We start from the raw sequence: 10,000 nt of genomic DNA on the forward strand, positions 1-10,000 counted from the left end.
AAGACCCCTGAATATTATAATGAAAGGTTCCGAAGTTTGAGAAAGGACGAGAAAATGACTTTCCTGTATTAAGCTTATAAGGTACAACGAGAGCTGATTTGGAAGAATTGATAATACAAGAATAGTATGTATGAGGAATTCTTGAACACATTTGAACGTACTTGAGAGAGAGAGAGAGAGAGAGGTGAAGAAAGTTGACAAAGCCGCTGCTGAGTAAAGATTACAATGGTATCAGTTGAAAACCTTGCTCGCGCATGAAGTTTCAAATGTTTGTACCAACCGTGTGTCACACGATCGTATATAAATTACTTTGTATTATTATTATTATTATTATCACTATCCAAGCTACAACCCTAGTTGGAAAAGCAAGATGCTATAAGCCCAGGGGATCCAACAGGGAAAAATAGCCCAGTGAGGAAAGGAAATAAGGAAATAAATAAATGAAGAGAACAAATTAACATTAAATCATTCTAAAATAAGTAACAACGTCAAAACAGACATGTCATATATAAACTATTAACAACATCAAAAACAAATACTGTATGTCATAAATAAACTATAAAAAGACTCATGTCCGCCTGGTCAACAAAAAAGCATTTGCTCCAACTTTGAACTTTTGAAGTTCTACTGATTCAACCACCCGATTAGGAAGATCATTCCACAACTTGGTAACGGCTGGATAAAACTTCTAGAGTACTGTGTAGTATTGAGCCTAGTGATGGAGAAGGCCTGGCTATTAGAATTAACTGCCTGCCTAGTATTACGAACAGGATAGAATTGTCCAGGGAGATCTGAATGTAAAGGATGGTCAGAGTTATGAAAAATCTTATGCAACATGCATAATGAACTAATTGAACGACAGTGCCAGAGATTAATATCTAGATCAGGGATAAGAAATTTAATCGACCGTAAGTTTCTGTCCAACAAATTAAGATGAGAATCAGCAGCTGAAGACCAGACAGGAGAATAATACTCAAAACAAGGTAGAATGAAAGAATTAAAACACTTCTTCAGAATAGATTGATCACCGAAAATCTTGAAAGACTTTCTCAATAAGCCTATTTTTTGTGCAATTGAAGAAGACACAGACCTTATATGTTTCTCAAAAGTAAATTTACTGTCGAGAATCACACCTAAAATTTTGAAAGAGTCATACAAATTTAAAGAAACATTATCAATACTGAGATCCAGATGTTGAGGAACCACCGTCCTTGACCTACTTACAATCATACTTTGAGTTTTGTTAGGATTCAACTTCATACCCCATAATTTGCACCATGCACTAATTCTAGCTAAATCTCTATTAAGGGATTCACCAACCCTAGATCTACATTCAGGGGATGGAATTGATGCAAAGAGAGTAGCATCATTTGCATATGCATCAAGCTTGTTTTCTAGGCCAAACCACATGTCATGTGTATATAGTATGAAAAGTAATGGGCCTAGAACGCTACCCTGTGGAACACCAGATATCACATTCCTATAATCACTATGGTGCCCATCAACAACAACTCTTTGAGATCTATTACTTAAAAAATCGACAATAATGCTAAGAAACGACCCACCCACTCCCAACTGTTTCAGTTTGAAAACAAGGGCCTCGTGATTAACACGGTCAAAGGCAGCACTAAAATCAAGGCCAATCATACGAACTTCCCGACCACAATCAAGGGATTTCTGTACAGCATTGGAGATTGTAAGAAGGGCATCACATGCTCCAAGGCCTTTACGAAAACCAAATTGCAAACTAGGGAGTAGATGATCACCTTCATCAAACCTATTAAGACATTTTGCCAGAAGACGTTCAAAATCTTTAGATAATATGGGAGTTATGGAAATTGGGCGGCAATCAGTGGGACTTGAGCTACCACAAACACATTTACATAGAAGAGTAACATTAACAAGTCTCCAACTAGTGCTAAAAGCTCCTCTTCTTGCTAACTTTATAAAAAACAAAGGAAAAATACCATTTGGGTCTACACCTCAATAAACATCAAGGTCCACCAACAGAGCTTTAATCTCACGAGATCGAAAAGCTAAACTAGTTAGCCTAGTTTAGCCTCAGGAAAACAGGAATGAGGAAGTTCAAGTTTTTCATTACTCTGTTTACTGTCAAAAACATCAGCCAAAAGGGTTGCCTTTTCCTTTGGACAGTGAGTGACTGAGCCATCTGGTTTAAGTAAAGGAGGAACTGTTGCATCTACACCAAAGAGTGCAGATTTAAGGGTAGACCACCATTTATGTTCCTGAGTTGTACCAGAAAGTGTTTCTTTTGTGGTTAAATTGTACTCCTTTTCAGTTGAGGCATAAACTCTCTGAGCAAAAGTTCGAAGCTGAGTATAGTTGTTCCAGGTCAAATCTGATCTGTTACCATTTCAAAGATGATAGGCCTCCCGTTTCTCCAAATAAGCACGTCTACAATCATCATTGAACCACGCTTTGTCCTTCACTCGGTACCTTAGCACACGAGAAGGGATACGCCAATATATTATGTTGGCTAGATTCTCATTCAAAGGGACAACAGGATCTACACTACTATATAATTGTGACCAATTCAAGCACAAAAGATCATGTAAAATCCCATTCCAGTCTGCTTGGGATTTCATATAAATTTTACAAGAATATGATATATCAGGGACAGGCTGCTTAGTCTTCACTAATAATGAAATCAAGGCATGATCAGATGTCCCGACTGGAGAACCAACCTTACTAGTTATAACGCCAGAGGAGTCAGTGTATACAAGGTCCAAGCAATTGCCAGACCTGTGAGTAGCTTCATTTATGATTTGCTCACAGCCTGATTCAGAGGCAAAGTCTAAAGCTCTTAAGCCATAGCGATCGGTAGGAGAGATAGAACCTAACCACTCCCTATGGTGAGCATTAAAATCACAAACAAAGACAAAAGAAGCCTTTCTATCATCTTCTTGTATCTTAGCCATAATGGTAAGAAGTCAATCGAAGATAGAATCATCTATATCTGGATTCCGGTAGATCGAACACAAATAAAAGTTATTATGCCTGCCACAAACTTTTATTACCTGAATCTCATGACATCCACATTGATAGCAGGACCTATGAGAAGCAGGGTACTCGGTCCTAATATACACTGCCATTCCCCTGGCCCTAGGGATGGCATCACGTTTCAACATTATTGGCTTCTTAAAACCAGTTATAAGGAGCTCAGATGAGTGCCTCATATTAGAAACCAAAGTTTCTGAGCACAAAAGAATATCATACTGTCTGGACGCAACTGTAAGGTCTTGGATATTTGCATGAAGACCACGAATATTGCAATACAGAAGACGACATTGACGAAATCTATATATTATGCTTGTATCTGCGCTCTTCCCTCGCACTAAAAAGAATCAGAATAAACATGTCTGCGTCTTTCCTCTGTAACATTGTCTGTTTCTCGAACATGAAAATTCCTGTTGCCTTGAGGTTTTGTATATAAAGGAGAGTGTTCTTTAATAAAGTTACTAAGTTGATTGCTTCCTGCCTTTGAGTCACAACCTTTCTCCCGGCCCATCACATTGGTGACCCCGATGTCGACATGCTCCCACCACCTTCCACCCCCACCACCCTCACCCCTCCATCTTTGGTACTATGGCGGACTCTACGGAAAATGCCGCTGCGGCTGCCCAATTCAAACTTTCATCATTTGCCAGCGGAGAAGCGTTTGCTTGGTTTCAGCGCGCAGAAGTTCAGTTTCACATCAAGGGCGTGACTCGCTCAACCACCAAAGCAGATTATGTTCTCGCGGTGATACCCGAAGACACCTTCCCAGAAATATCCGACTGGCTTTGTGAACAAGGAGACACCCCAATAGCGTATGACGCCCTCAAAACATACCTTCTGCAGCAGTACTCGCTGTCACCAGCCGCCCGTATAGCAAAGCTTTTTCAGCTCTCGCAACAACCGTTGGGGAACCAAAGGGCTTCGCTTGCCCTCAGGGAAATGACCAGTATCGCTCGCCTTCAACCTGCTGCAGACGGCTCTCCTCGTGAGGTGAACCTACTTCGTGCCCTTTGGATACGCCGTTTACCCGGACCTATATGCGCTGCTATACCCGATGTCGATAGTTTACCCATAAAGGACTTGATGACCAAAACCGACGCCCTTATGGACAGCCACTTCAAGACCTCCATCAATGCCTCCACCCCTGACGAAGAGGATGCCTATTCAACGTCAACCGAAGCTGACATGAATGCCGTAGGACATACACGCCTACCCCGTGACGTGCCAAAGGGGGGACAAAGCCACCCACCACCCATCAATCGCTCGCGCCCCAACAAACGACTTCTACAGCCACTTACTACCTCCCATCCGCCGCAGTTTTGCTACTACCACTTCAGATTCGGAGCAACCGCGAAGAAATGTGCCAAGGATTGTCAGTGGCCAAAAAACGTGTAAGTAGGCCATCGCTCGTGGCTGTGGCCTCCCGTGTTTCTAATCTTTTTTTTTTACATGATGCAGGAACGGGCGTGTGATTTTTGGTAGATACGGGTGCTTGTCATTCTCTTTTGCCAAGGAAACTCTTCAAGACACGACGTAGTCTGTCTACATCTGCCGACGTCCGCTAGGTAGCTGCCAACGGATCTGCGATACCCACCTACGGTTACGAGTACCTCACATTATCGTTCGGAAATGGTAAATTCAATTGGAAGTTTCTTGCTGCTGACGTCACATTGCCAATCCTCCTTGCGGATTTCCTCTCTCATTTCCACCTTCTGGTCGATGTCGCCCAACGTCGATTGGTCAACGTAGACTCGTACTTGTCGACACCTCTTCAACCCGCCCCCTGTAACCTCGCTCTCCACATCAGCGCACCCACGGATGCCTGTGCCCACCTCCTAACGTCATACCCGGAAGTTTTCCGTCCAGAACTTCACCAAACGCCCACAGTTCCTGCCAAGCACGGTATTTATCACCATACTAAGACGACGGGACCCCCAGTCTTCGCAAAATTCAGACGTCTGGCACCGGAACAATTGGCAGCCGCCAAACAGACGTTCGCCGAAATGGAGGAAATGGGCCTTTGCCAAAAGGCCTCCAGCCCATGGTCATCACCCTTACAAATCGTTCTGAAGAAAGACAACTCCCTCCGTCCGTGCGGGGATTACAGGCGCCTGAACATGCAAACAGAACCGGATCACTACCCCCTCCCAAACATTGCCGACGTGACCTCCTACCTGCACAAAGCGAAGGTTTTCTCTACGCTCGATCTCCTGAAGGGCTATTATCAGGTGCCTATGAACCCAGAAGACATCCCCAAGACCGCCATCACCACTCCGTTTGGTACATACACCTTCAATTACTCCTGTTTTGACCTTCGTAATGCTGGGGCTACGTTTCAACGTCTCATGGATAGCATCTTAGGAGAACTCCCTTTCTGTGTATGTTATATGGACGACATACTTGTGTTCTCTTCCTCAAAAGAGGAACACATCCGTCACCTGCGCATTGTGCTCGACCACCTGCAACAAAACGGCCTTGTAGTATGGTACGACAAGTGTACCTTTGGCGCCAACGAAGTGTCGTTCTTAGGGCACCGCATCACTCCTGAAGGAGTCCATCCCCTCCCTGAAAAGGTAGCAGCCGTTCAGAACTTCCCCGCGCCTCGACCGTCAAAGCTCTGCAGGAATTCTTGGGCACGATCAACTATTATCACCGTTTTCTGCCAGCGCATATGTCACGTCGTGGGAAAATTTACTCCGTGCCGCCAGACTTACAAGCCCCCAGCAAAGAATCACATACCAACAGACTTGCACTCTGCAACGCACGTCTTCCTGCGCAACGACACTAGCAAGCCACCGCTAACGCCCCCTTGCACGGGCCCTTTCCTTGTGATCCGATGCAGTCCGAAAGCATTCCTATCAAACATTCGTGGCAAAGAAGACTGGGTCTTCATTGATTGTCTAAAACCTGCTTATCTTCTCCCAGATGACCCGCCTACTGTTCACCTCTCTAGATTAGGGCGCCCTATTTAACATGTACAGTATGTCATTTTTAGGGGGGGGGAGCCATGAACCAACCGTGTGTCACACGATCGTACATAAATTATTTTGTATATATTATGCTTGTATCTGCGCTCTTCCCTCGCACTAAAAAGAACCAGAATAAACATGTCTGCGTCTTTCCTCTGTAACATTGTCTGTTTCTCGAACATGAAAATTCCTGTTGCCTTGAGGTTTTGTATATATAGGAGAGTGTTCTTTAATAAAGTTACTCAGTTGATTGCTTCCTGCCTTTGAGTCACAACCTTTCTCTCGGCCCGTCACACGTTATTCCGACCAAGTGTCAAGAATTTGCCCAACCATGGAAACCAGTTCATTAATATCTACAGGAACTAGTTCAACAGTTACAATGGAAGTAGCACTAGCACTCTTCATAAGCAAAATGTGATAGTACCACAGCAACACACGTTGAATCTTCCTCCTTCAAGTATCGTGAAAGATGTGCTGAAGGTTGATATTGTCTGTTTCAAGTGCAGCAAGAGAGGCCACATCAGTAAGGAATGTTGGTCAAACCAACGGAGAGCAGTCACTGAAGTGATTAAGGAGAATTCCGCTTTATCAAATATGAAGATGAAGAAGCAATCGGGAAAGGATGGAGAGGAAAATAAACAAGCAAAAGCTTATACAATGATTAAGACAAAGACAAACAGCGTGGATGCCTTTAAACCATATATTCATGACATATGTTAGCAGCAATAACCCTGTTAAGGTTTTATCCTTCCGTTGCTATTCTATCAGACATTTCCTACTAACTTGTCTTACTTCTAACGTTGAATTTTCTATTTCTATCAAGTCCATTTCTTCTTTCTATAATACAGCTCAAGCTTCAAAGGTTGAAAGTAGTTGATGCAAATGAATAAATAATTTTTTCAAAGGCTTCGATTTTTGGACGCCGCTGAGACGTCGTCTATTCATTACACACACACACACAAACACACACATACACACACACACACACACACACACACACACACACACACACACATATATATATATATATATATATATATATATATATATATATATATATATATATATATATATATATATATATATATATCCTTTGCATCGGTCATGATGCAAAGGATGGAATCGGAAGGTTCATGAAATTATGTAAAGCCTTATGACAAATCATCTATGCATATAAAAAAATCTAAAATTTTCGTATTATATTTCAAGGAGTTTAAAGTTTGAATTTGTCAATTATGTTAAATTTTTTTCTGGTTCCAAAATATTTTTTATTAAATTATCAGCACCATATTCTTTATATTACAATGTACTTCCAAAATTTAATGTAGTCCTGAAGAAGGGTTGCGAAGTTATCTGAAACAAGTGTCGACACCAAACAATAAATGGAGAGAAATTAATGTATTTATGCTGTTATCCTGAATAATATATGCAGGACTATATGTTTCAGGAGAAGCTGTCTTCGATTTTTGGATGCCGCAGAGACGCTGTCTATTATTACAAATGTAGAGTAATATGTCCAAGTAATGTATTTAGAAATGGCAAGGAATGGATAACATGGATAGAGGCACGGAGAATGCTTCATCAAGAAGAGAGTGATGGAGCCAAGAGAATTCAAGCTGTCGTGGAGAGTGATGGGGATCCTGATGATCCTTACTCAGGGATCAACATAATCGTCAAATATGGAACTTCTGAGTAAATGGGTAAGATTTACGTCCTGAGCTGCCTTCCATACATGACAGTTCTGAAAGCTTTGCATTAACTCCCCTGCAACCCTGGAAACTTGAGCTGCATCGGGGAAAAAAAACGGCATTGATAGGAGTTAATAAATTGCTTCATTGCAGAGAAAATAAAGGAGTATCGAGACCATATTTCGTTATATGGAAAGACTCTGCTGCAAATGGAATTGAGTCCGAGATGAATACAGATTACATACCAATTTTCGGTGGGAGCATGCAAGCTTCAGAGTTTGGTCTGCTTCGAACAAGAGATGGCGTTCCTAAGGAACTGACATATGTGCGAATGTAAAGGATGGAGTCAGAAGCTTCAAGAAATTTTCTAAGCCTTTTGAGAAATTATTTATGTATTTAAAAAAATTATCTTTAGTTTTCGTATTTATATTTCAAAGATTCTAAAGTTTTTATTTATGGATAATGTTGAATTTTTCTGAATTTCCAAATATAAACATTTCCCAACCAAAAAGTGTATTTGCAAAACTTAGTGTATTCCTGAAGGAGGGTCGCAAAGTGACGTGAAACTCGTGACGAAGCCAAACAATAAAGGGAGAAGAGTGAATGTATTTTTGCTGTTATTTTGAAAACTATCTGACAGATGATCTGTCCGAGGAGAAGCTGTCTTCGATTTTTGGAAGCCGCTGAGTTTTTGTCTATTCATTATATACATAGAGAAATATGCCCAAGTAACGTATTGAGAAGTGGCAGTGTATGGATAACCTTGATGGAATCCCAGAGGTTGCTTCACCAAGGAGAGAGTGATGGAGCTAAGAGAATTCAACCTGTTGTGGAGGGTAACGGTTCCAGAGGGACTGAACTCAAAGATCAACGTAGTCGTCAAATATGTAACTTCTGAGGGAGAAAATAAGATTCACGTCATGAGCAGCGTTGCACAAATGAGGTCAGTTTAAAAAGCACTGCATCAACCCCCTTGCAACCTTGGAAGCTTGAGCTGCATTGAAAGAAGAAGAAAAACGACATAAAAAGGAGTTCGGAAACTGTTTTATTGCAAAGCAAATAAAGGAGCATCGAGAAATATTTTTTCATAAAGAAAAGAGGAGCTACAGATGGAATTGATTCTGAGATCAATGCAGATCGCATTCCAAATTTCTGTGGGTGCGTGTAAGCTTCACAACTTGTCTGGTTCGATTTTATGATTGCGTTCCTGAGGAACAAACGTTAGTCTGGATACAAAGGATGGAATTGGATATTCCATGAAATTATGTGAAGCCTTTTGAAAAATCATCTACGTATTTTAAAAAAAATGATTTTAGTTTTTCATATTCATATTTCAAAGAATCTAAATATTTCATTGTCTATTATATTGAATTTTTCCGACTTCCCAAATATCTTTTATAAAATTCTTATCATCATACCATTTATATTAAAGTGTAGTTCCAAAACTTAATATAGTTCTGAAGAAGGATCGTGACTTGATCCGAAACACTTGTCGACACCAAACAGTAAATGGAAAAAATTAAATGTATACTGTTTTCCTAAAAACTATTTGCAGGACAATCTGTTCGAGGAGAAGCTGTCCTCGACTTTTGGACGCTGCTGAGTTGCTGTCTATTCATTATAAACGTAGAGAAATATGCCCGGGTAAAATATTCAGAAGTGGCAAGGCATGGATAGCCTGGATGGAAGCTCAGAGCAGACTTCAAAAAGGAGAGAATGGTGGAGCCAAGAGATTTGAAGCTGTTGTGGTTGGTGATACGACTCCAGGTGAACTTGACTGAGGGATCAACGTAATCTTCGAAAATTAAACTTCTGAAGGAGAAAATAAACTCCACGTCCTAAGCTGCGTTGCACAAATGAGGTAAGTTTTGAAAGCTCTACATCAACCCACATGCAACCTTGGAATTTGAGCTCTATCATAGAAAGAGGAAAAACGTGATGGATTGGAATTCAGAAACTGTTTCATGCCCCCCCCCAAAAAAAAAAAAATTAAAGCAGCCCCAAGATCACAACTTTCCAGAAGGAAAGGCGCCCTTTCAAATGGAATTGAGTCTGAGATCAATGGAGACCCCATACCAAATTTTTACGGGAGAGTGTAAGCTTCACAACTTGGTCTGTTTTGAAAGAGAGATACCATTTCTGAGGAACCAATGTCGATCAGGATACAAAGGATGGAATTAAAAGCTTCATGAAATTATGTGATGCCTTTTGAAAAATCATTTATGCATTTGAAAAAAAAAATAATCTTAAATTTTTGTATGCATATCTAAAAGAATCCCAAGTTTTCATTCATCAACTATATTGATTTTACAAAATTTCCGAGCA

The sequence above is a fragment of the Palaemon carinicauda genome, chromosome 30 (assembly GCF_036898095.1).
Source record: "Palaemon carinicauda isolate YSFRI2023 chromosome 30, ASM3689809v2, whole genome shotgun sequence".
Lineage (NCBI taxonomy): Eukaryota > Metazoa > Arthropoda > Malacostraca > Decapoda > Palaemonidae > Palaemon > Palaemon carinicauda.